At 38.3% G+C, this 25,074-nt stretch overlaps 1 non-coding gene across 1 annotated transcript; it reads left to right on the top strand.

The window, feature by feature from the left end:
* The first annotated feature begins 8,302 nt into the window (after nt 1-8,302).
* LOC128291143 (small nucleolar RNA R71) lies at nt 8,303-8,408 on the top strand. The gene has a single exon (XR_008280919.1). It is a non-coding gene; the product is annotated as a small nucleolar RNA R71 (small nucleolar RNA).
* Nucleotides 8,409-25,074: the final 16,666 nt, after the last annotated feature.

Below are 25,074 nucleotides of genomic sequence, written 5' to 3'. Positions count from 1 at the left end.
ATTTTTCTTTCTTCCTTTAGGACATTCGCCAAGCTATGGAGGAAGATGGACACTTTTTTTTTTGTTTCTCATCTACTAACATTAATTGTTTATTCCATACCCTTATTTTATTCTTTCCATCATAACCCATTTACCAAACATGTTTCATGACATGATTTTTGCCCATAAATCCTTGTCATGGCCGGCCACTAGCTATGGGGGAAATTTGACATGCAAGTCCATTGTTTTGCATGCATCCTTTAATTAGTCATCACACATTTCCCCTCATACTTTCAAAGTTTATTACTAGGTCCTTTCTAGTGAAATTCACATCTATAATTCTAAATCAAAGCATAAAAAATATCACACATGAGTTAACACACATTATAGGCAATAAAATAAATATTAAATTATTTTTATGCCTTGGTTTTGTGGTCCCGAAACCACATTTCGACTAGGGTCGTTTTAAGGCTGTCACAATACCTAAGGAAAAATCCACCTAAAGTTCACTTTTTATTTGACTCTTAATTGGACGATTTATTCATTCAACTTGTTCCATAGAGATCCCTAAGTTATATTATTATCTATCTCGAGACAAACAACGTCTAACCCTAGATTGAATAATTGAAATCTCTTTTTAATTAACGCCCTAGGGTTGCATTAACTCGATCTATGCATCCCCTTATTAGGTTTCACCCTAATCTGGCAAAATATTGTCACCCTATCTCTAGGCGTGCAACCAACTCCGCTTAATTATGAAAAATTTACGCTAAGACAGGGTCTATTCCTCCTCTGACTAAGAGCTTAACTTGAATCAATATCCTGGAATATCAAAACAAGAATTAAGGGCACATAATTACGAACAAGTCAAATATTTATCATACATGATCGTGTGATATTGTGTGATAGGTTTTAAATATTCATAATGAATCGTTCTTGAAACTAACTATTATCACGATGTAGAAAGTGTACCTATCGAACAGTAGTATAGTTTTAACAAGACCAGATTGTCGAACCCAAAGGAACTAAAAGTACTAGTAATGACTGTCTTTTTATTATCTAGCCTACAAATAAGGAGGTTTGTTTTAACTAACTAATTAACTAAAGAATTCACAGAAAATAGAATTGGGGAATTACTTTTGGAAAAATGATTGAATTTAGACAATACCTAAGGAAAAATCCACCTAGACTTCACTTGTTATTCTGACTCTGAATCGAATGATTTATTCATTTAACTTATTCTGTAGAGATCCCTAGGTTATGTTATTATCCCTATTCAAGACTAATAACGTCTAATCCCTAGATTGAATAATTGAAACTTTTCTTTAATTAACACCCTAAGGTTGCATTCACTCGATCTATGGATCCCCTTATTAGGTTTCACCCTAATCTAAAAAAATCTTGTCACCCTATCTCTAGGTGCGCAATCAACTCTGCTTAATTATGGTAAATGTACTCTTTGACAAGGTCTATTCCTCCTCTGAATAAGAGCTTATCTTGAATCAGTACCCTGGGATATCAAAACAAGGATTAAGAACACATAATTAAGAACAAGTTAAATATTTATCATACAATTCAGAAAATAATAACAAGATTCATCTTAGGTTTCATTCCCCTTAGGTATTTAGGGGATTTAGTTCATAACTAAAAAGGAAAACATATCAGAAGAGTAATGAATACAAAACATAAAGAAAACCCAAAACTGCTGAAGGGAAATTGAGGGGAGATCTTCAGTCTTGATGATGAATCCAGCTTCTAAGATGGATCAATCGGCTTTCTTCGAGTAATTCCTTCCTTCCTCTCTATGCCTCCCCTTTTTCTTCCTCCTCCCGGGTGTATTTATAGACTTTGGAATGCCTAAGAACCCTCGAAATTAGCCTTTTCTGAATTGGACTTAACTTGGGCTCGGCAGGGACATGCCCGTGTGACACCCCGTGTGAATCGTGCTTTGATTCTGCCAAATTGACACGGCCATGTGGTCTACCCGTGTGAGGAGGTCTAGGCCGTGTTGATTTCGTACTTTGGACAATTTTCTCCATTTTTGGTTTGTTTCTCATTCTTTTCTCTCTCCTATGCTCTCCTAAGTATAAAACATGAAATTAAGGCATTAGGAGCATCGAATTCACCAATTCTAAGGGAAAATCATCGATAAAATGTGTTAAGCATGGGGTAAAAATATTTATAAATTATGGTTTATCAAATACCCCCACACTTAAGCATTTGCTTGTCCTCAAGCAAAATCCTCAACTTATAATCAAAATAAATCCTTCTCAACTTATAATTTCTATTGATAATATCTCGAAATAATACATAGGTAATCATACATTGAGAATTCAACTGAAAGAACATCAAAGTTTCAAACGTTCCAAGTTGAGCACTTAATCATGAAAATATAGGTGTCTCCCCTCGTCTAAGTAATTACCTTTGATTCAAAGTGTCACAGAGTTTCAAATCCTCACTAAAGATTTACTCAAATCACTCGAGGTGTTTAAGGACAATAAATGAAGCGCTCAATAGTCAATATTGAAAAGTCATTACCATAGGCTTGCATGAAAATCAAATCTCCCCCACTGTAAATTGAGATAATACATCAATCAAAAGGTCTTTAGAGGGTTGTAATGAGGCTTGGTTAGGGGGTGTGGTCACAATCTTAAAGAAAAATTTAGAATCAGGATTTAATTGAAAAATTACCTAACTAGAAAATTGACTAGTCATTTATCGCGTACAACAAAGCTTCTTCTCAGAATATGGAATTTAACCTCTTTGGCTCAAAAGATCACTACTATTAATATGTATATATATATATTTTTAAGAACAAGTTAAATATTTAACTATTGAGAACATGACATAGCTAAGCAATTTATTCAAATCAAATCTCGACAAAAATAGGGATCAAAATAATTGAGGGGATTTCAACAATAATGGGTTAAAGGTTAATATTAAAGGTAATACAATAAATGGCTTGTTAGGCTCAAGGGGGGTTCACTAGGGGTTAATCGTGGAGGTAGGCTTTTCATGGCATGAGTGGGTTAATCCTAAGTGCCTTAATCATTTTGACATATCAAATCAAATGGTGTGGTCTTGGCATGCATAATCAAGCAAGTTTTGGAGTAATAGTTCAATTACTGGTGCACTCAAAACAATAATAAAAGTGAGCATGAAAGAATTAACAGATGCTCAAAAGGCTCAAAAATCTCACAAAAATTGTGGCATTTTTATGTTTAAAACTTGTGAATTCCAACTCAAAGTAATGCCTAAACTTTGGGGAAACAACCTAAAATTTTTAAATTCTTAAAAATCAACTTATCGTGCTTGATTCTCTAATGTCTTAAAGTTTAAAAAATCAATGCATAAATGCCTATGTTTTAATTCAAGATATATCAATCAAAATCATAAATCAATCAAAATTTATCCTAAATATAATATGAGAGCTTTTCAAGAGAACAATGCAGTCATTTAGGGATTTTTCTGATAATGAAATGAATATCCCCCCACACTTAAGATGTACATTGCCCTCAATGTACAAAGATAGATATATAGAAAACAATGTCAAAATAAGATAGGGAGAGAAGTGAAATTTCCTGAGTAATGAATGAATTTCCTTAAACTGGAGTTTTAGAGAATAATCGGCGTGAGGGTGGAGGAGGTACTCCAGCGGTGGTAGAGGTTCATTAGTCCATAAGTCCTACGCCAAAAGAATATTATATCTGAGATTGGTTATGATCGTGGTCAAGCAGGACATGGCAGTCGTGGAGAACCTTTCCCAGTGGAGTTTCGAGTCCCTGAGTAATAGTAAGCTTGGGAGCTTTTTATAACTGTGATAGCATCAGGAACTCTTTTAGAAAGTGTATAAGGAAAAATAGCCAGAATTCAAAATCATTAAATAAAAATTATAAATCCTAATAAAAACAAGATGAAAGAAAAATAAAAAGTAGTCTTAAAATAAAATAAAAGTAAAAACATAAAAATAATAAATAAAAGTTTTTAATCATCTTCATTGCTAGATGGTTCGTGAGGTGGGACTGGTGATGAGATATGGAGGTGCTGACAAATCTGCTGTAGAGTAGCATCAATGTTGTCAAATCGTTGAAAACACTGCTGCTTGAATCGAGTGAGGCGCTCAGAGATGTCAGCATATGAAGTCGCCCCATGAATGGATGAGAGGGTAGTGGTGGCTGAGACGGCGGGTCCTCGTACTGTGGGGGGACATCATCAGTAATGTCCTCGGTGGCCTCCTCCTCAGTAGATTGGGCGAGACGATATTGAGGAGGGTAGGTTCCTTGGCACTTTTCGATCATCCTCATGCTAAGCATGCTCGAGATGCCTTGTGGAGACATCTGGCCATTGAGGGTCAAGGATGATTCTTGGGCCGCGGTGTTGAGGAGCCCGAAGTGTCGAGCCAACTGAGTAACATAGGAGCCAATGGAGATGACCCCCTTCCTATGCCGCTCCATCTGGTGTTGAATGGCGAGGGTAATGAAATAGGCAAGGTCGATGATGTGCCCGTGTGACATACACTATAAAAAGTAGGCATCGTGAGTGTTGACGATGCCTATGCTCTCTCGCCTTCCTATAATTATGTGAGCCAAACTGGTGTGAAGATACCTCAGAGATGGAGGAAGAGTCGATGCCTTAGAGCGGCTAGGATTGTAGGTGACCGCACCTGGTACTAATGCGTCCCAGCATCGTCAACGAGAACGATGGATGTGGCGGTTGAGAGTATCTAAGTCATTTTCCTCCTTGAACTCCTTCATATATAAACCCAGTGCAGTACCAAATTCTAAGATGCTGAGATGGCGGACTAATCTGCCTAGGTGAAATTGCACCGTGTCAGGATCATCGTAGTTTGTCATCATGGTCTGAAGATGAAATGTTGAGCATAATTCCATCGTGAGCTCGAGATACGTCGACTCGATGATCTTGAAGAAAAGCTCCCAAGGGTCAATGGTTAGGAGGGCTCGAATCGCATCAGCAAGAACTTTTTCTACTGTTACTCAGTTGATGCAACGGCCCGCAATTAAAGGTCGGGCCCAGAGTGTTTGGAAAATTTATTCTTCGGGCCTGATGGGGAACCTCAGGAAAGGGTGACGAACTTCCGTGGTAGGACCCGGGGAAGATGACGTTCCCTTCCTTTTCTTTGAAGTAGGGATAGTAGCCTTTTTACCACGTGAAGACGACATTGTATACCTGAAATTGGAAACATCAATTCGTCTTGATGAGTAGACAGGGGAAAATACGACTAAATTTGAGGAGGAAAATCCATAAATATGTTCTGGCACAACTACTAAGTTTAACTAAAACAATAAGCTCAATGGCCTATTTTTGTGGCATTAGCATGGTGATATAAGTAAAAATGGCAAAGAATGGAATGCAACATACTATATGAATGAACAAAAATGTCAACACAAGAGGCATGAAAATTTCAACTATCCTAACCATGAATATGCACTTCTAACTAATCAAATGAAGTAGAGAAATCATGTAATGAGAAAGAATTTGAACATGAAAAAGATGATAACTTGTTCTATAAATGAAATTTGAGTGATATAAAGATGAAAATAACATGAAAAATATAGATTACTATGATAAATAGCGTTATAAATCAGTGAAATAAAAGAGAAAGGAGGAAACAAATGCTAAAGGAGAGAGATTGGGTGTCGAAAATAGAGTTGGAAGCGGCGTACGAGCATGGTGAAGAGGGCGTGTGGACTTGCAGTGGCTAGGGTTAGGGTTTTTGGGTGAAGAAGACAATGAATAGTGTAGCCTCTTTATAGATTTTTGGGGCACACGTCCAGGTAACACACCCGTGTTCCCCAATTTCAGCCCGTGTGATTCGTAAATTTTGAATTTGGCTGCGTCTGACATTTAGTCCACACCCGTGTTCCTTAAGCGTGTAGGTGCACACGACCGTGTCGCACGACCTTGCCTGGCTTCGTTCGCTTCTCCCACGCCCGTGTATATACACCCACGCCCGTGTTAATCTAACAGGTCCGACCACGGGTGCTAGACACGAGCGTGTTGCACGCCCGTGTTAATTTGATAGTTTTTGCCACAGTTTCAAGGCACAGGCGTGTTGCACTCCCGTGTTGTTTTGGCAGGTTCGCCCATGGCCATGTCGCACGGCCGTGGCGATTTATCATAGCCCGTGTTAAGGAAATCTTTGCCCTGTTTTCACATGGCCCTAAGCACGCCCGTGTGCTTGGCCGTGTCTGTGTGGAGAAACCTGTATTCAAGATCTCCGTTAGTAAGTTAGGTATTAAATACTAAAATTTAAAGAAATTGATATTGTTAGTGCTCGGGTTGCCTCCCGAGAAGTGCTTATTTATAGTCTAAGCTCAACTTACCTCTCCATTGAATGGTCATGGTGGTTCGAGGAGTTTATAGTCCTCATTCCTGCTATCATTCTCATCAAAATAAGGTTTTAGACGGGTGTTTTTTACCTTAAAAGTGTTAAACTTGGGATGACTTACCTCGACTGTACCGAATGGGAAAATGCTAAGTACCGTAAGAAGGATTTCTTCACTCGGTTTGGTAGTGACAATGTGAGGATCAACGACATCTAATAGTACTTCATATCTCCAACCTTAAGTTGATTTGGGAAGGTATTGAGCTCGTTCTGGCGTAGTTTTGGTTTATCATGTGTTCTCGGTTTATGCATCCGCCATTCATCTAGCTCCTCAATTTGTAGCCTTCGATCTTCATGAATAGGTCCTCTTCTATTGCTTGAAAATGGCTCATGTACTTCCTTTAGACTCATTTCCTGCAAAGTAGGTTGTACCATATTGTCAGTTTTAGTAGAATGGTTTAGACGATCACCTTTAATTTTCGATGTGTTGTCAGAATTGCGAGCTTGAAGGGTGATTGTTTCGTCTCCCACATGAAGTGTGAACTCACCTGTGCCAACATCAATAATAGTTTCAGCAGTTTCTAAAAAGGGTCGTCCCAAAATCAAAGGAGTGTTGCTATCCTCCTCTATGTCTAGAACAATGAAGTCAACGGGAAATATTAATTTTTCGATTTTAACTAGCACATCTTCAATAATACCCCTAGGAAATCTTATAGTTTTATCTGCTAATTGAATACGCATCCTAGTTTGTTTGGGTTTCCCAAGACCTAATTGTTTAAACATTTTGTAGGGCATGACGTTAATACTAGCCCCTAAATCAGCTAATGCATTATTAACATCTAAACTAACAATTAAGCAAGGAATCGTAAAACTCCCTGGATCTTTTAATTTGTTGGGTAGCTTATTCTGTAGAATAGCTGAGCAAACTACGTTTAGCTTCACATGCGACGCCTCATCCAACTTCTGCTTATTTGCTAAAAGCTCCTTTAAAAATTTCATTGCGTTTGGCATCTATGATAGAGCTTCAATAAATGGTAAGTTCATATGTAATTTTTTAAGAGTTTAAGGAATTTACCAAATTGTTCATCTGAGCGGTCTTTCCTTGTCGCGTTGGGGTATGGCACACGAGGTTTATATTCGACATTTATTGATTCTACCTCACCTTGACCTCCGCGTACCACAGTTTCTTGCCTCTGTTCTGGCTCAGGCTCAACGAATCCTTCTTCATCTTGAACATTAATCGCATTGAGCTGTTCCCTTGGGTTGGGTTCAGTATTACTTGGCAAGCTAACTTGTGGTCGTTCGGAGATTAGTTTGGAAAGTTGGCCTATCTGAGTTTTGAGCCCTTGGATCAACGCTTGTTGATTTTTAAGTGCTATCTCGATGTTTTGGAAATGGGTTTCTGACATCGAGATAAATTTAGACAGCATCTCTTCAAGGTTCGGCTTCTTCTCTTGTTGGTAGGGTGGTTGTTGGAAGCCTGGAGGATGTTGTGGTCTTTGATTTCCTTAACCGCCCCACGAGAAATTGGGATGGTTCCTCCAACCTGCATTATAAGTGTTACTATACGGGTTATTTTGGGATCTAGAGTTATTGTTACCCATATATTGAACTTGTTCTTCCTTGATGCTAGGGTTGAAGGGTTGATACTCCGTGCATGCTCCTCCTCCATTCGTCTCGCACCTCATTACTGGATGTACCTGAGTAGAACCAAGTAAACCATCAATCTTTTTATTTAGAAGTTCTACCTAGTTTGACAACATAGTAACCAAATCGGCGTTATAAACGCCTGCTGTTTTAGTCAGCTTAGTCTTCATGACTTGCCATTGATAGTTATTCAGTGACATCTCTTCAATAAATTCATAAGCATTTTTAGGTGTTTTATTAGTGATAGCTCCACTAGCAACTGCGTCAACCATATTTCGGGTCGAAGGATTTAGGCTATTATGGAATGTTTGATCCAATAGCTAAAGTGGTAACCCATGGTGAGGGCACCTTCTCAGTAAGTCCATGCATCTCTCCCATGCATCTTAAAGAGTTTCTAAGTCCATCTGTACAAACAAAGAGATATCATTATGTAATTTCGCTATGGCCGGTGAAAAATATTTTAATAAAAACTTTTCGGTCATTTGTTCCCAAGTAGTTATTGACCCTCGTGGTAACGAGTTCAACCATTGTTTAGCCTTATTCTTTAATGAAAAGGAAAACAATTGAAGTTAGATGGCGTCATCAGAAACGCCATTAATTTTAAAGGTATCGCAAAATTTAAGGAAATTTGCGAAGTGAGCATTGTGATCCTCATCCTGCAAACCATATAACTGAACAAACTATTGTATCATTTGTATCGTGTTAGGTTTCACTTCAAAATTATTTGCAGCAATAGTAGGTCTAACTATACTTGACTTAGTTACTGTTAAATTAGGTTTAGCATAATTATACATAGTGCTGGAGCAGGATTCTGATTTACAGCAATCGCAAGAGGTAGCGGATTTTCTTGGTTTTCAACCATCTCCTCGGTTGTGGTTTGAATATCATCCTCTTGCTCGTTCTCTATGTATCTTAAGCTTTGCCCTATTTCTCTTTGGTTTCTGTGAACTGTGCGATCGATCTCACTATCAAAAGGTAATGGTCCTAACGGGTTTCTTCTAGTCATAAACTATAAGAACCTACAAAAAAAAAAAAGGAAAAAAGAAGAATTAGTAATAAAAATTAGAATAAAATTTAAATTTCCGTAAAAGTAAATGGCTAAAGTAATAAAAAACGAGTGTTCCTAATATCTTAGTTCTCCGGAAACAGTGCCAAAAACTTGATACCTGATATTCATGACAGGTTTTAAATATTTATAATGAATCTTCTTGAAACTAACTATTATCATAATGAAGGCAAGTGTACTTATCGAACAGTAGTATAGCTTTAGCAAGACCAGATTATCGAACCCAAAGGAACTAAAAGTACTAGTATCAACTTTGTTTTTATTATCAAGCCTAAAAAAAATAGAAGGGTTTTGTTTATCTAACTAATTAATTAAACTAAGAAATCACAGAAAAGAAATTTGGGGAAAATTCTTTTCGAAAAACTCGATTGATTAAGACAATACCTAAGGAAAAATCCACCTAGACTTCACTTGTTATTTGACTCTGGATCGGATGATTTATTCATTCAACTTGTTCTGTAAAGATCCTTAAGTTATATTATTATCTCTCTCGAGACTAACAACGTCTAACCCTAGATTGAATAATTGAAATCTCTTTCTAATTAACGCCCTAGGGTTGTATTAACTCGATCTATGGATCCTCTTATTAGGTTTCACCCTAATCTGGCAAAATCTTGTCACCTTATCTCTAGGCGCACAACCAACTCCACTTAATTATGACAAATTTACTCTTAGACAGGGTCTATTCCTCCTCTGACTAAGAGCTTAACTTGAATCAATATCCTAGAATATCAAAACAAGAACTGAGAACACATAATTAAGAACAAGTCAAATATTTATCATACAATTCAGATAATAATAACAAGATTCGTCTTAGGTTTCATCCCCCTTAGGTATTTAGGGGTTTTAGTTCATACTAATGAAAGAAAACATCTCAAAAGAATAAAAATAACAAAACATAAGAAAACCCAAAACTCCTGAGGAAATTTGAAGGGAGATCTTCAATCTTGATGCTGAAGTTAGCTTTTGAGATGGATCAATCGGCTTTCCTTAAGCAATTCCTTGCTTCCTCCTCCGCGTCCCCCCTCTTCTCCTCTTCTAGGGTGTATTTATAGGCTTTGGAATGCCTAAGAGCCCACAAAATTGGCCTTTTCCAAATTGGACTAAACTTGGGCTCGACAGGGACACACCCGTGTGCGATTGCTTAAGGCCGTGGTCAAGGCTGTTAAATGGACACAGAGTGTGATCTACCCGTGTAAATTGTGCTTTAACCTTGCCAAAGGGACACAGCCATGTGGTCTGCCCGTGTGAGGAAGTCCAGGCCGTGTTGATTTCGTATGTTGGCCCGTTTTCTTCGTTTTTGGCCCATTTCTCGTTTCTTTCACTCTCTTATGCTCACCTAAGTATAAAACATGAAATTAAGTCATTAGGAGCATCAAATTCACCAATTTTAAGGAAAAATCATCCATAAAATGTGCTAAGCATGGGATAGAAATATGTATAAATTATGGTTTATCATTTTAATTTTCTACTAGTTTCATTGTGCTTCTTTACAATCTTAGTGTTAGTTAACACTATAGCTTAGATTTATTTACCTGTTTAGAACCTTTAGCTTGCTTGTAATGAAATTTTCGTCTCTAGTTTAATGCCATTTTAGTTTGTTTTCTTTTTCTTTATTAAAAATATCATCTTTATTGCTTTTGTTCGTTTATCTTATTCTTAGTTTTTTTCCCTTTAAGTCTTTCAAATAAAAAACCCAAGCTTTCATATTTTAATTGAGTTTTATGTTCATGGCTTTCATGGTAGCTTCTTTGATGTTTTTTAGATTATAAATGGTAATGGGTAACTAAACCCTATGAGGTTGGTTGATGGAGATGAGGGTAACCTAATTTTTGGGTTAGGACTAAATTGAATTAACTTCAAAACTTAGGATTGATGCCTCTAAGGGAAAATGAAGATAAATGAGATCGAGAGATAATCTTATTGGGCACCGATTCATTAGTTCTGAGTTAGTCGGGTAAGATCGAGAGATAAATCGAACTAATTTCTAACTTGATAAAATTGAGACTGAGAGGTAAAGTGGAGCCACTTTAAGAGTTTAAGCAATTTATATGCCTATTTAGATGATTAATGAACCACATTGAAGTCAACCAACCACTAGTCATTATTGATTGGATAGTTTTATCACTTTGTATGTAACAACCCACCTGGTGAAGTCTCAGTATCTGATTGTTGTTTAGAGTGTTTTAGTGAATTAAGAGTAGAGATGAGTAAGTGAAATGTTTATTTTTATTAAGTATAGGATTCTTTGTATGCACCATTTGGCGAATATTTGTGAATATTTATGGTTTAGAGGACTCTTCCAATAAGTGTACACCACCCAGATACTTTAGCGAACTCACTTGGTTTATTGTTGAATGAATTTGTTTATTATTTAAGGCAATTTAGTTAGTTTAGTTGAGACTTAGTTAGAATGAAACTAAGATACTTTAGATGGAAAGACTTAATTTTTTATAAGCTCAACTAATTACGAGAATCAAGAGTGTTAGTGGAATTATCTAAATTTTCCACTAAACCTTGTCTGCATGCTTAAGTATATGTATAGGATAATAGTGCCTTCATAAAAAATCTTTATGTTTTCTTTGTATTCATCTTCCTCTTTGATCCTCTTTTCATTTTATAAAAAGCCAAAGTCCAGAAAACCTTTCTGAAGTTCGGTTCATTATAGACAGCCAAATTATGCATTTTTCATAGCTCTCCAGTAATTACTGATGAACCCTAAGTTATTCTTAAGGCTATTTACATGTTTTTTGTGACAGCCCAAAATTTACCCTAGTCGGAATGTGGTTTCGGGACCACAAAACCGAGGCATAAAAATAATTCAAAATTTATTTTGATGCCTATAATATGTGTATGCTCATGTATGACATTTTTTGATGATTGATTTAGTGTTATAAAGGTGAATTCCACTAGAAAGGACTTAGTAGTGAACTTTGAAAGTACGATAGGGAAATGTGTGATGACTAATTAAAGCATGCATGCAAAATAATGGACTTGCATGTCAAATTCCCCCTTTTATAGGTGGTGGCCGGCCATGACATGGGTTATGGGCAAAGAAAACATGTTGAAACATGTTTTGTTAATGGAGCATGAAAGAAATGATTAATAATTAGATGTGGGAAGAGAAACAAAAAAAAAATGTGTGTGAGAGTGTAGCATTCCCCCCATTGCCGTGCAACTAAGAAGGAAAACAAAAAATTTTTGTTCATCCTTGTTCTCTCCTTTTTGGCCGAAAATACTAAGGGGAAGAAGAGATTTTTGCTTCATTTTATTTGTTTAGAAGAGATCTAGAAGGAGATTTGGCTAAACTTGCACCAAGATTAAGGTATGTATGAGGTTGTGTCATGAGATTCATGCATGTTTTAGTTGCCAACTTGATGTTCATGTTAGCCATGGTTCAAATCCTTGTTATGCCATGGAAGTGATATTTGGTCAAAGTTGATATTGTGATAAAGCCATTGCATGCTAAGTGTGAAGCTTGATGATGATGCATGCAATGATGGATTGTCTACTCTTGAAATTTCTTTGTAGCCATCTTGAGTAAGACATTGAGTTTTCTTTTGTTTAACCATGATTGAAGTTGAAAAGGGCATGATTGTGATGTATTCAGCCATGATGCATTCATGAGCATGGTTCATGCTTCTTGCATGTTAGTTAAAATTTGTGTTTTGGATGGCTAGGGACACCTTGAAATTGACCATGCACATATATGTATATATATGTTTGCACATGATGTTTTGGTTATGAAGTAAGTGATGAATATGTTTGTTTAAAGAAGAAAATGTTGAAGAATGTTTGTGAAATTGCAAGTACATTCGGCCTAGTACACATATGATGTGGAAATCTTGGAATTTATTGTTGATTTGGTGCAAGTATGACTAAGTATAATCGGCCATATGAGTGCTTGATGCTATATTATAAGTATTGAGCCACAATATGTAAAACATTAACTAGTAAAATGCATGCTGTTTTTGTGTGGTATTAAGTGTATAATTGGCCTCAAATTGGACAAGTATATTCGGCCTTAGGTAGCCTATTGATGGCCTTAGCTTTTCCTTGATGCTTGAATGAATTGTATTGAATTGCTTGATGTAGTATAAAATGTGCATGACCATTGTGTATTCAAGCTAAAGGGTGGCCATATGACCATTTAAACTCCTTGTCATATTCGACCATAAGCTAGCATAATGAGGTTTTAATAAATTGAATTTGTTTGAATTAGCTCAAGAGCTTAGAGGGCCACAATTGGACAAGGGGAAGGAAAAAGTGATCGAATAGCCGTAAAAGCCGTTCGACAACATCCGAGGTAAGTCCTCAAGAAGTGACCCTACTTGAATTATGTGAAATGAAAATGGATGTGTAATGATTATTGATTTATGTGTGTATGAGTATTTGAATGATACCCGGCTAAGTCCCAAGGCGATTATGCTAGTGATTACATTTGTGTTTGAGCCTTAGTAACGAAAATGAAACATGAATGTCTAATGATTATTGATGTATGTGTGCATGAGCAATTGAATGATATCCGGCTAAGTCCCGACGACATTTTTGCTGAAATTATATCCGGTTAAGACCAAAGGCAATTGTGCTAGTGGCTACATCCGGCTAAGACCAAGGCATTCGTATGAGTCGTTCTATCCGGCTAAGACCAAAGGCATTCGTGCACGTGGTTATATCCGGTTGTATTCGAAGAAGCTTGGGCTGGAGGTGAGTGTTGGCTGCTGTAATAAATTCCATTAGTATGCGCTCGAAAAGCCCATAGAATAAGGTATGATTATATGTGCATTGGAAAAGTCGACATGCTTGAGCAACATTCGCTCAATCGACTAACAATTTCAGCTATTGAATTGGTTGATACCTTGTGAAAGTATATAATGATGAAGTGTGAAGTAAGAATGATTATGTGAATGTGTATTAATGAAATGATGCATTTGGCTATGTGAATGTATTGCTTTAATTAAAGCTGATTTTATTCCTTGAGACTTACTAAGCATAAAAATGCTTACCCGTTGCTTTGGCTCTCTGTTTTATAGATTTTGCTCGATAGCAATCGGATTCGGGATCATTAAAGTCGAAGTCATCTACACTATCAAAGCCTCCATTTTGGTATAAATTTTGGTTGAACTTTGAAATGGCATGTATAGGACTACCCTTGTTGGTTCAAATATGTTGTGATGTATATGTATACGGCCATGCGAAAATGGCTCGTAAAAGTGAAGTCTGAACTTAGACTATTTGCGGTTTGTATATATATATATGGTGTCATGATGTGATTATGGATTGGAAATGGGAGTGTTGGTCACATGATCAGCCATTGGTATGGTTAAAATGATCATATGTGAACCTATGTATGGCAAGACTAGTTGGTTCATGGAGACTACAAAATAGGTAAGACCTACCTTAAAACAGATGCTGCCAGCTGCAGTGACGTGAATGTGAAAAATCACCAAAATTTGTAGGAGTGGTATTAAATAGTGAATAAGCTATGTAAATGAACCTTGATGAGTCTACTTTCATATGGAAGAAACGAAACGGTCATAGGAGTCACATGTTAAGAGATATTAAAGCTATTGTGAGTCAGGGCCAGAACGGTTTCTGGGTCCCCTGTCGCAACTTTAAAAATTTACTATAAATTATCCAGAAAGCATTAGGAGTCATGCGTTATATGTACAGATTCCATTTTGAGTCTAGTTTCATTAGAATCAAACGGCACCAGTATTAAAGCCTTGTACAGAGAGATATTCAAGTTGTAACGCACGGAGGTCAGAGCAGTCGATCCCTGTAACATGGGTGACTTTAACTAATAAACTGTACCAATTGGCCCGACCAAAAATTCTAGAAATAAATCCATGGATGGATATATGAGTCTAAATTCAGGGAAAATTTACGAAACCAGTTTCCGAGTTTTGAAACTCGAGATATGATTTTTAAGGCGACAGTGACGCAGTTTTCCAGCCTGACTGGAAATGTCAATTGGTGGGCGAAATATGGGGATTTGGCTTGTTAACCCCTCGTGTCCGACACCGGCGATGGTCTCGGGTTCAGGATGTTATAATTTTATTGGTATCAGAGCCAAGGTTTAGTCGATTCTAGGACTACCGTGATGTGTTTGGGGTCTAGCTATACATGCCATTAAATGATGAATCGATAGTGTGGTGATTTCTGACAATTTGACTTTGTGTTTGTTTATAGTAATGGATCCCGATCCCAACCGAAGCGATAATCGATGATGTGGAGAGTGTGGCGCTTGCTCCGCAAGGGACAGCGCGGTGGACTCTCAACCTATGGCCAGCAATCCGAATGATGAGGCTAGGCAAGCCTTTTATAGTGTGATGAATGATTGGTTTAACCAATACATTCGAACTAACACTACTGTTCCACAACCTCCATTCCCGACAAATGCAACCCAGACCTACAATACCTCCGTGAATCGACCAAATAAGGTCAAGTAAGCCCCAATCGACAGATTCAAAACATGGGGCCACTGAATTTAAAGCTACGGATGATGATGATGCCGAGCGAGCTGAATTTTGGTTGGACAACACTATCCGGTGCTCGATGAGCTATCTTGTACACCGATGAGTGCTTAAAGTGTACCATCTCCTTGCTACGTGATTCCGCCTACTATTGGTGGAGTACTCGACTTCGTGGTGCCTAGAGAGCAAGTGACTTGGGAATTCTTTCAAACCGAGTTCAAAAAAAGTATATTAGTCGAGATTCATCGACCAAAAGCGAAGGAATTTCTTGATCTTAAGCAAGGCTCTATGTCGATTCTGACTATGAACAAAAATTTGTGAGGCTTAGCCGACACGCGAGAATGCATTTCGTCCGGCTATTATGTGTAAACGCTTGAGGATGGGCTGAATGATGATATAAGGATGTTCGTTGGCATTCTCGAAATACGAGAGTTCGTAGTACTTGTTGAGCGGGCTTGTAAAGTCAAGAGCTTAGAAAAGAGAAACAAAAGTTGATGTGGGAACTAGAGAATTCGAAAAGGTCCTCGGAAAGTCTCTTCAACAGTATCGAAGAGATTTCGAGATGATGTGAGCCGGTCTAGAGGCGCCACGGGCTTTTCTAGACAAGGACGCGATCGACCCCTATGACCACACGAGTCACTTGATCGCCATGGTGGAAATGATCGCGAGAGAGGGCGGAGTGTCTCGCATTGTGGCAAATGGCATTCGGGGAGCTGTTGGTTCCATGATCGCTCCTACTATAAGTGCGGATCGGCCGACCACCTTATGAAGGATTGCCCGGGTTGCTTGAACAAAATGTAAGTCGAGTGGAAACCCGGTGCTACCATCGCCGAGGTAGGCCACCTAGAAATGTGGGCAATGTTAGTGGAGGTCGAGAGGATCTAGAGATGCTACCATCGATCCGAGGCTCGGCTCTGCTAGGACTTATGCCATACGCCACGCGCGAGGATGCTGCCTCTCCGGATGTCATTACCGTACTTTCACTCTTTTCAACACTAATGTGATTGCTTTGATTGACCCTAGTTCTACTCATTCTTATATATGTGAAACCTTAGCATCCAAGAAGACTTTGCCTATTGAGTCTCTCGAGTTTGTAATTCGGTGTCAAACCCCTTGGGTCATTACGTGCTTGTCAACAAAGTGTGCAAGAAAAGTCCCCTAGTGTTCGAGGTTCTTGTTTTCCGGCGGACTTGATGCTTTTGCCGCTCGATGAATTCGACGTTATTCTTGGTTTGGATTGGTTGACCATGCACGATGCGGTTGTAAATTGCAAAAGCAAGACTATCGATTTGAGGTGCGCGAATAACGAGATAATTCGGGTTGAGTCTACGGACTTAAAGGGGTTGCCACCGTAATATCGCAATGTTGGCCCGAAATATGTAAGAAAAGGGTGCGGCGTACCTTGCGTATGTGCTCGATGACAAGGAATCGAAAAGAAACCCGAATCTGTGCGTGGTTTGTGAATACCCGGATGTTTTCCACAAGAATTGCCGGGTTTACCACTGTTCGGAAATAGAATTTGGCATCGAATTGGTACCGGTACCACTCAATTTCGATAGCTCCGTGTCGTATGGCACCAACGGAATTAAAGGAGTTGAAAGCTCGCTTGCAAGAATTGGTGGATAGAGGTTTTGCTCGCCTGAGTTTTTCGCTTGGGGTGCGCCGGTGTTGTTTGTGAAAAGAAGGATGGAACCATGCGGTTGCATCGACTATCGTCGACTTAATAAAGCGACGATAAAGAACAAATATCCGTTACCACGTATCGATGACTTGTTCGATCAACTGAAGGGAGCCTCAGTGTTCTCGAAAATAGATTTGAGATCGGGCTATTATCAATTGCGAATCCGAGATTCGGACGTGCCCAAGACTGCCTTGAGCGAGATATGGTCACTATGAGTTCCTAGTGATGCCGTTTGGGCTTACTAATGCCCTACGGTATTTATGGATTTAATGAATCGGATCTTCAGACCATATTTGGATCGATTCGTAGTCGTGTTCATTGATGACATCTTGGTCTATTCAAGAAATGAGACCGAACATGCTGAAAACCTGAGGTTAGTGCTGCAAATTTTACGGGATAAGCAATTATATGCTAAGTTCAAGAAGTGTGAGTTCGGTTAAGAGAGGTTAGCTTCTTGGGTCATGTGGTATCTGCGATCGGTATTCGAGTCGACCAATAAAATTTCAGCCATACTTAATTGGAAGCCTCTGAAATATTACGAGGTTCGAGCTTTTGGGGCTTGGGTTATTACCGACGATTTGTAAACGTTTCTCAACGATAGCCACGCCGATGACGGCTACTCCAAAAGGATGTTAAGTTCGAATGGACGGAGAAATGTCAGAAAAGTTTCGATCAACTGAAAACTTATTTGACGGGAGCCCCAATTCTAGTGCAACCCGAATCTGGCAAAGAGTTTGTCATCTATAGTGACGCCTCCCTCCTTGGGTTAGGTTGCGTATTGATGCAAGAAGGTCGAGTTGTGGCCTATGCGTCGAGGCAATTAAAGCCACACGAGAAAAATTATCTGACCCATGATCTCGAATTAGCTACCATCGTATTCGCCTTAAAGATTTGGCGACATTACTTATTTGGTGAGAAGTTCCATGTGTACTCGGATCACAAAAGTCTCAAATATTTGATGACCCAAAGAGACTTAAATCTGCGACAAAGACGTTGGCTCGAGCTGTTAAAGGATTATGAGTGGTCATTGACTATCACCCGGAAAGGCGAATGTGGTTGCGGATGCCTTGAGTCGTAAATCATTATTCTTTTACGACGATGAATGTGCACTTGTCTGCTCGATCCGACAAAGTGTGTTAGTAGCTGAATTGAAAGCCAAACCACTATTGATGCATCAAATTCGAGAAGCTCGAAAAGTCGACGACGAGTTGGTCGCAAAACGAGTGAGTGTGTTCGAACAAGGACTCGGAGTTTCAAATCGATGATGATGATTGTTTGAGGTTCAAAGGTCGCGTCTGTGTTCCAAAGAATTGAACTCATTTCGATAATTTTGAATGAAGCCCATTGTAGCCGAATGGCAATCCACCGGGAGTACGAAGATGTACAACGATTTGAAACGTCGGTTTAGGTGGCATGGTATGAAACGAGACATCTCCGACTTTGTTTGAGATGCTTAATATGTCAACAAGTGAAAGCGGAACATCAAGTGCCTTGAGATTACTTGACCAATCACGATACTCGAGTGGAAATGGGATTGAGTCACAATGGACTTTGTATCCGGACCGCCCTTGTCGTGAGTAAGAAGGATGCGGTTTGGGTCGTTGTAGATAGATTGACTAAGTCACTCACTTTGTCCCGTGACGTCACGGACTTTTCAATGGACAAACTAGCCGAATCAGACGTTTCTCGATTGAGATTGCACGGGTGCCTATTTCCATTGTGTCGGATAGAGATCCGAGGTTTACCTCGCGATTTTGGAAAAAGTTGCAAGAAGCTTTGGGTACCAAGTTGCATTTCAAGACCGCTTTCACCCCAAACCGATGGTCAATCCGAAGCGGATAATTCGGATACTTGAGGATATGTTGAGATGTTGCGTCCTCGAGTTTAGTGGTTCATGGGAACGGTATTTGCCAATGATTGAATTTGCTTACAACAACAGCTTTCAATCAAGTATTAAGATGGCACCCTACGAGGCTTTGTACGGTCGTAAATGCCGTACACCATTGTTTTGGACTGAGCTCGGTGAAAGCAAAATTTTCGGGGTGGATTTGATTAGAGGTGCTGAACAGAAAGTGAAAGTAATCCGTGAAAGTCTGAAGATAGCCTCCAATCGTCAGAAGTCGTACGCGGATCTGAAGCGTAAGGACATCGAGTATCAGGTGGGAGATAAAGTGTTTCTCAAGGTATCGCCTTGGAAAAAGATACTCAGATTTGGCCGTAAAGGCAAGTTGAGCCCGAGGTTCATTGGGCCATATGAGATATCCGAGCGAGTCGGTCCAGTGGCATATCGTTTGATTTTGCCCCCTGAACTCGAAAAGGTTCACGATGTCTTTCATGTTTCGATGCTTCGACGCTATAGATCTGATCCATCGCACGTGATTAGTCCATCAGAAGTTGAAATTCAAGTCAATATGAGTTATGAGGAAGAACCGATTCGTATCCTATCACGGGAAGTGAAAGAGTTGCGAAACAAGCGGGTTCCACTAGTGAAGGTGTTATGGCTCAAGCACGGGATAGAAGAAGCTACTTGGGAAACCGAGAACTCTATGAAAGAGCGATACCCAACCCTATTTACCGGTAAGATTTTCGGGGACGAAAATTTCTTAAGTGGGGGAGAGTTGTGACAGCCCAAAATTGACCCTAGTCGGAATGTGGTTTTGGGACCACAAAACCGAGGCATAAAAATAATTCAAAATTTATTTTGATGCCTATAATATGTGTATGCTCATGTATGACATTTTTTGATGATTGATTTAGTGTTATAAAGGTGAATTCCACTAGAAAGGACTTAGTAGTGAACTTTGAAAGTACGATAGGAAATGTGTGATGACTAATTAAAGCATGCATGCAAAATAATGGACTTGCATGTCAAATTCCCCTTTATAGGTGGTGGCCGGCCATGACATGGGTTATGGGCAAAGAAAACATGTTGAAACATGTTTTGTTAATGGAGCATGAAAGAAATGATTAATAATTAGATGTGGGAAGAGAAACAAAAAAAATGTGTGTGAGAGTGTAGCATTCCCCCATTGCCGCAGTGCAACTAAGAAGGAAAACAAAAATTTTTGTTCATCCTTGTTCTCTCCTTTTGGCCGAAAATACTAAGGGAAGAAGAGATTTTTGCTTCATTTTATTTGTTTAGAAGAGATCTAGAAGGAGATTTGGCTAAACTTGCACCAAGATTAAGGTATGTATGAGGTTGTGTCATGAGATTCATGCATGTTTTAGTTGCCAACTTGATGTTCATGTTAGCCATGGTTCAAATCCTTGTTATGCCATGGAAGTGGTATTTGGTCAAAGTTGATATTGTGATAAAGCCATTGCATGCTAAGTGTGAAGCTTGATGATGATGCATGCAATGATGGATTGTCTACTCTTGAAATTTCTTTGTAGCCATCTTGAGTAAGACATTGAGTTTTCTTTTGTTTAACCATGATTGAAGTTGAAAAGGGCATGATTGTGATGTATTCAGCCATGATGCATTCATGAGCATGGTTCATGCTTCTTGCATGTTAGTTAAAATTTGTGTTTTGGATGGCTAGGGACACCTTGAAATTGACCATGCACATATATGTATATATATGTTTGCACATGATGTTTTGGTTATGAAGTAAGTGATGAATATGTTTGTTTAAAGAAGAAAATGTTGAAGAATGTTTGTGAAATTGCAAGTACATTCGGCCTAGTACACATATGATGTGGAAATCTTGGAATTTATTGTTGATTTGGTGCAAGTATGACTAAGTATAATCGGCCATATGAGTGCTTGATGCTATATTATAAGTATTGAGCCACAATATGTAAAACATTAACTAGTAAAATGCATGCTGTTTTTGTGTGGTATTAAGTGTATAATTGGCCTCAAATTGGACAAGTATATTCGACCTTAGGTAGCCTATTGATGGCCTTAGCTTTTCCTTGATGCTTGAATGAATTGTATTGAATTGCTTGATGTAGTATAAAATGTGCATGACCATTGTGTATTCAAGCTAAAGGGTGGCCATATGACCATTTAAACTCCTTGTCATATTCGGCCATAAGCTAGCATAATGAGGTTTTAATAAATTGAATTTGTTTGAATTAGCTCAAGAGCTTAGAGGGCCACAATTGGACAAGGGGAAGGAAAAAGTGATCGAATAGCCGTAAAAGCCGTTCGACAACATCCGAGGTAAGTCCTCAAGAAGTGACCCTACTTGAATTATGTGAAATGAAATATGGATGTGTAATGATTATTGATTTATGTGTGTATGAGTATTTGAATGATACCCGGGCTAAGTCCCGAAGGCGATTATGCTAGTGATTACATTTGTGTTTGAGCCTTAGTAACGAAAATGAAACATGAATGTCTAATGATTATTGATGTATGTGTGCATGAGCAATTGAATGATATCCGGCTAAGTCCCGACGACATTTATGCTGGAAATTATATCCGGGTTAAGACCGAAGGCAATTGTGCTAGTGGCTACATCCGGCTAAGACCAAGGCATTCGTGCGAGTCGTTCTATCCGGGCTAAGACCCGAAGGCATTCGTGCACGTGGTTATATCCGGTTGTATTCCGAAGAAGCTTGGGCTGGAGGTGAGTGTTGGCTGCTGTAATAAATTCCATTAGCACGCTCGAAAAGCCCAAAGAATAAGGTATGATTATATGTGCATTGGAAAAGTCGACATGCTTGAGCAACATTCGCTCAATCGACTAACGAATTTCAGCTATTGAATTGGTTGATACCTTGTGAAAGTATATAATGATGAAGTGTGAAGTAAGAATGATTATGTGAATGTGTATTAATGAAATGATGCATTTGGCTATGTGAATGTATTGCTTTAATTAAAGCTGATTTTATTCCTTGAGACTTACTAAGCATAAAAATGCTTACCCGTTGCTTTGGCTCTCTGTTTTATAGATTTTGCTCGATAGCAATCGGATTCGGGATCATTAAAGTCGAAGTCATCTACACTATCAAAGCCTCCATTTTGGTATAAAATTTTGGTTGAACTTTGAAATGGCATGTATAGGACTACCCTTGTTGGTTCAAATATGTTGTGATGTATATGTGTACGGCCATGCGAAAATGGCTCGTAAAAGTGAAGTCTGAACTTAGACTATTTGCGGTTTGTATATATATATATGGTGTCATGATGTGATTATGGATTGGAAATGGGAGTGTTGGTCACATGATCAGCCATTGGTATGGTTAAAATGATCATATGTGAACCTATGTATGGCAAGACTAGTTGGTTCATGGAGACTACAAAATAGGTAAGACCTACCTTAAAAACAGATGCTGCCAGCTGCAGTGACGTGAATGTGAAAAATCACCAAAATTTGTAGGAGTGGTATTAAATAGTTAATAAGCTATGTAAATGAACCTTGATGAGTCTACTTTCATATGGAAGAAACGAAACGGTCATAGGAGTCACATGTTAAGGGATATTAAAGCTATTGTGAGACAGGGCCAGAACGGTTTCTGGGTCCCCTGTTGCAACTTTAAAAATTTACTATAAATTATCCAGAAAGAATTAGGAGTCATGCCTTATATGTACAGATTCCATTTTGAGTCTAGTTTCATTAGAAACAAACGACACCAGTATTAAAGCCCTGTACAGAGTGATATTCAAGTTGTAATGCGCGGAGGTCAGAGCAGTCGATCCCTGTAACATGGGTGACTTTAACTAATAAACTGTACCAATTGGCCCGACAAAAAATTCTAGAAATAAATCCATGGATGTATATATGAGTCTAAATTCAGGGAAAATTTACGAAACCAGTTTCTGAGTTTTGAAACTCGAGATATGATTTTTAAGGCTACAGTGATGCAGTTTTCCAGCCTGACTGGAAATGTCAATTGGTGGGCGAAATATGGGGATTTGGCTTGTTAACCCCTCGTGTCCGACACCGGCGATGGTCTCGGGTTCGGGGTGTTACATTTTTGTCTCTACATACATAAGTGTCAGACTTGTGCATAAGGAACTTATTCGTTCAAGGTTAAGTATTAATGTTTCATGCATGTATGTTTAGATTCAATGAAATACTAACTTGACATGTTTAAATGACCTTATTTTTAGCTCAAGATGCAACTAAATGTCCAAGCTATAACACCCCATACCCGGCCTAGATGTTATGGCCGAATCTGGCGTGTCATATCGGAGTGTTTTTAAAAAATTGATCCTTCAAGTAAAAATTCGTTATTGAATTTAAATCCTTTTATTAGTAATTAACGAAAGTTCTCATCAAAACATTTACCTTATTAACCATCAGTGTTATACTAAATTGATTTAAAAACTCGAAAGCTTTTTAAGTCAATGAAGTTTAAAACGCGTGTTTTGGAAAACAATATTTATTTTGAAAACTCACATTTTCCTAGTCTAGTAGTTTAAGGTAAGAAATCAAATCCCAAATAAAAGTTAAAACCACAAATGGCCTTATTACAAAACCAAAAACCCAATATGAAATTTAAATAAATAAATTCAAAAGTAGAACATCAGCAATCGTGTGTGTGACAGCCTTAAAAAGACCCTAGTCGGAATGTGGTTTCGAGACCACAAAACCGAGGCATAAAAATAATTTAATATTTATTTTATTGCCTATAATATGTGTTAACTCATGTGTGACATTTTTGATGTTTTGATTTAGAGTTATAAATGTGAATTTCACTAGAAAGGACCTAGTAGAAAACTTTGGAAGTATGATGGGGGAACGTGTAATGACTAATTAAAGCATGCATGCAAAACAATGGCCTTGCATGTCAAATATCCCTCTTTTTATAAGAGGTGGCCGGCCATGACAATGAGGGATGGGCAAAACATGTCATAGACATGTTTTGTTGGTGCATTAGGGAGAAAAGAAATAAACAAATAAGCATGGGTAATAAAGAATGAAAAAAAAATGTGTGTGAGTGAACCCCCTATTGCCGTGTATTGAAGAAAAGAAAAGAAAAAAAAATTGATCATCCTTTCATTCTCTCTTGACCGAAAATCCTAAGGAAGAAGAGGGAATTTTTGCTTCATGTTTGGTTTGGAAGAGGATTAGGAAGGGGTTTGGCTATACTTGCATCAAGATTAAGGTATGTTTGAGGTTGTGCCATGAGATTCATGCATGTTTTTAGTTACTAGCTTGATGTTCTTATTAGCCCATGGTTCAAATCTTTGTTATATCATGGGGATGGTATTTGGCCAAGGTGGATTTTGTGTTAATGCCATTGCATGTTAAATATGAAGCTTGTTAATGGTATATGTGATGGGGGATTGATGGCTCTTGGACTTTCTTTTTAGTATTTTTGAGTAAGACATTAAGTTCTTTGCTTAATCATGACCAAAATTATGGTGTTGTGATGTATTCGGTCATGGTATATCCATAAGTATGATTCATGCATGTTGCATGGTAGGTAAGATTTGAGCTTTGGATATGTGTTTATATTTGGATATAAACAACTTGAGATTCGGCCCTTGCACCTACATGAATATGTGTTTGCACATGATGAATTGGTATGACATATATACTATTTCAAGGTGTATATTTGCTTGTGATGATGTTTGGTTATGTAGTAAATGAGAGATGTGTATTGAGCTACAATATGTAATCGTTAGTTAGTAAAATGTATGCTGTTTTTTTGTGTGGTATTAAGTGTAAAATTGGCCTCAACATAGACATGCATATTCGGCCAAATGAAGTAGATTGGTGTGCATGTATTCGGTTAGAGGCAACCGTATTGAAGCCTTATCTTGGCTTAGATAATTGACTAAATGGGTAATAAGTGAGGATGGTTGCGAATATACAAACATACATATGCATGTGTAATTGAATTATGAATGTTTAGCAAGATGGTTAAACTAGTTGATTTATTGATTAAGTTCAAGGAGTTAAAGAAGGAGAATCAAGCA

This window comes from Gossypium arboreum, chromosome 3 (assembly GCF_025698485.1).
Source record: "Gossypium arboreum isolate Shixiya-1 chromosome 3, ASM2569848v2, whole genome shotgun sequence".
NCBI classification, from domain to species: domain Eukaryota; kingdom Viridiplantae; phylum Streptophyta; class Magnoliopsida; order Malvales; family Malvaceae; genus Gossypium; species Gossypium arboreum.
This window is presented reverse-complemented; position numbering and strand designations above follow the sequence as displayed.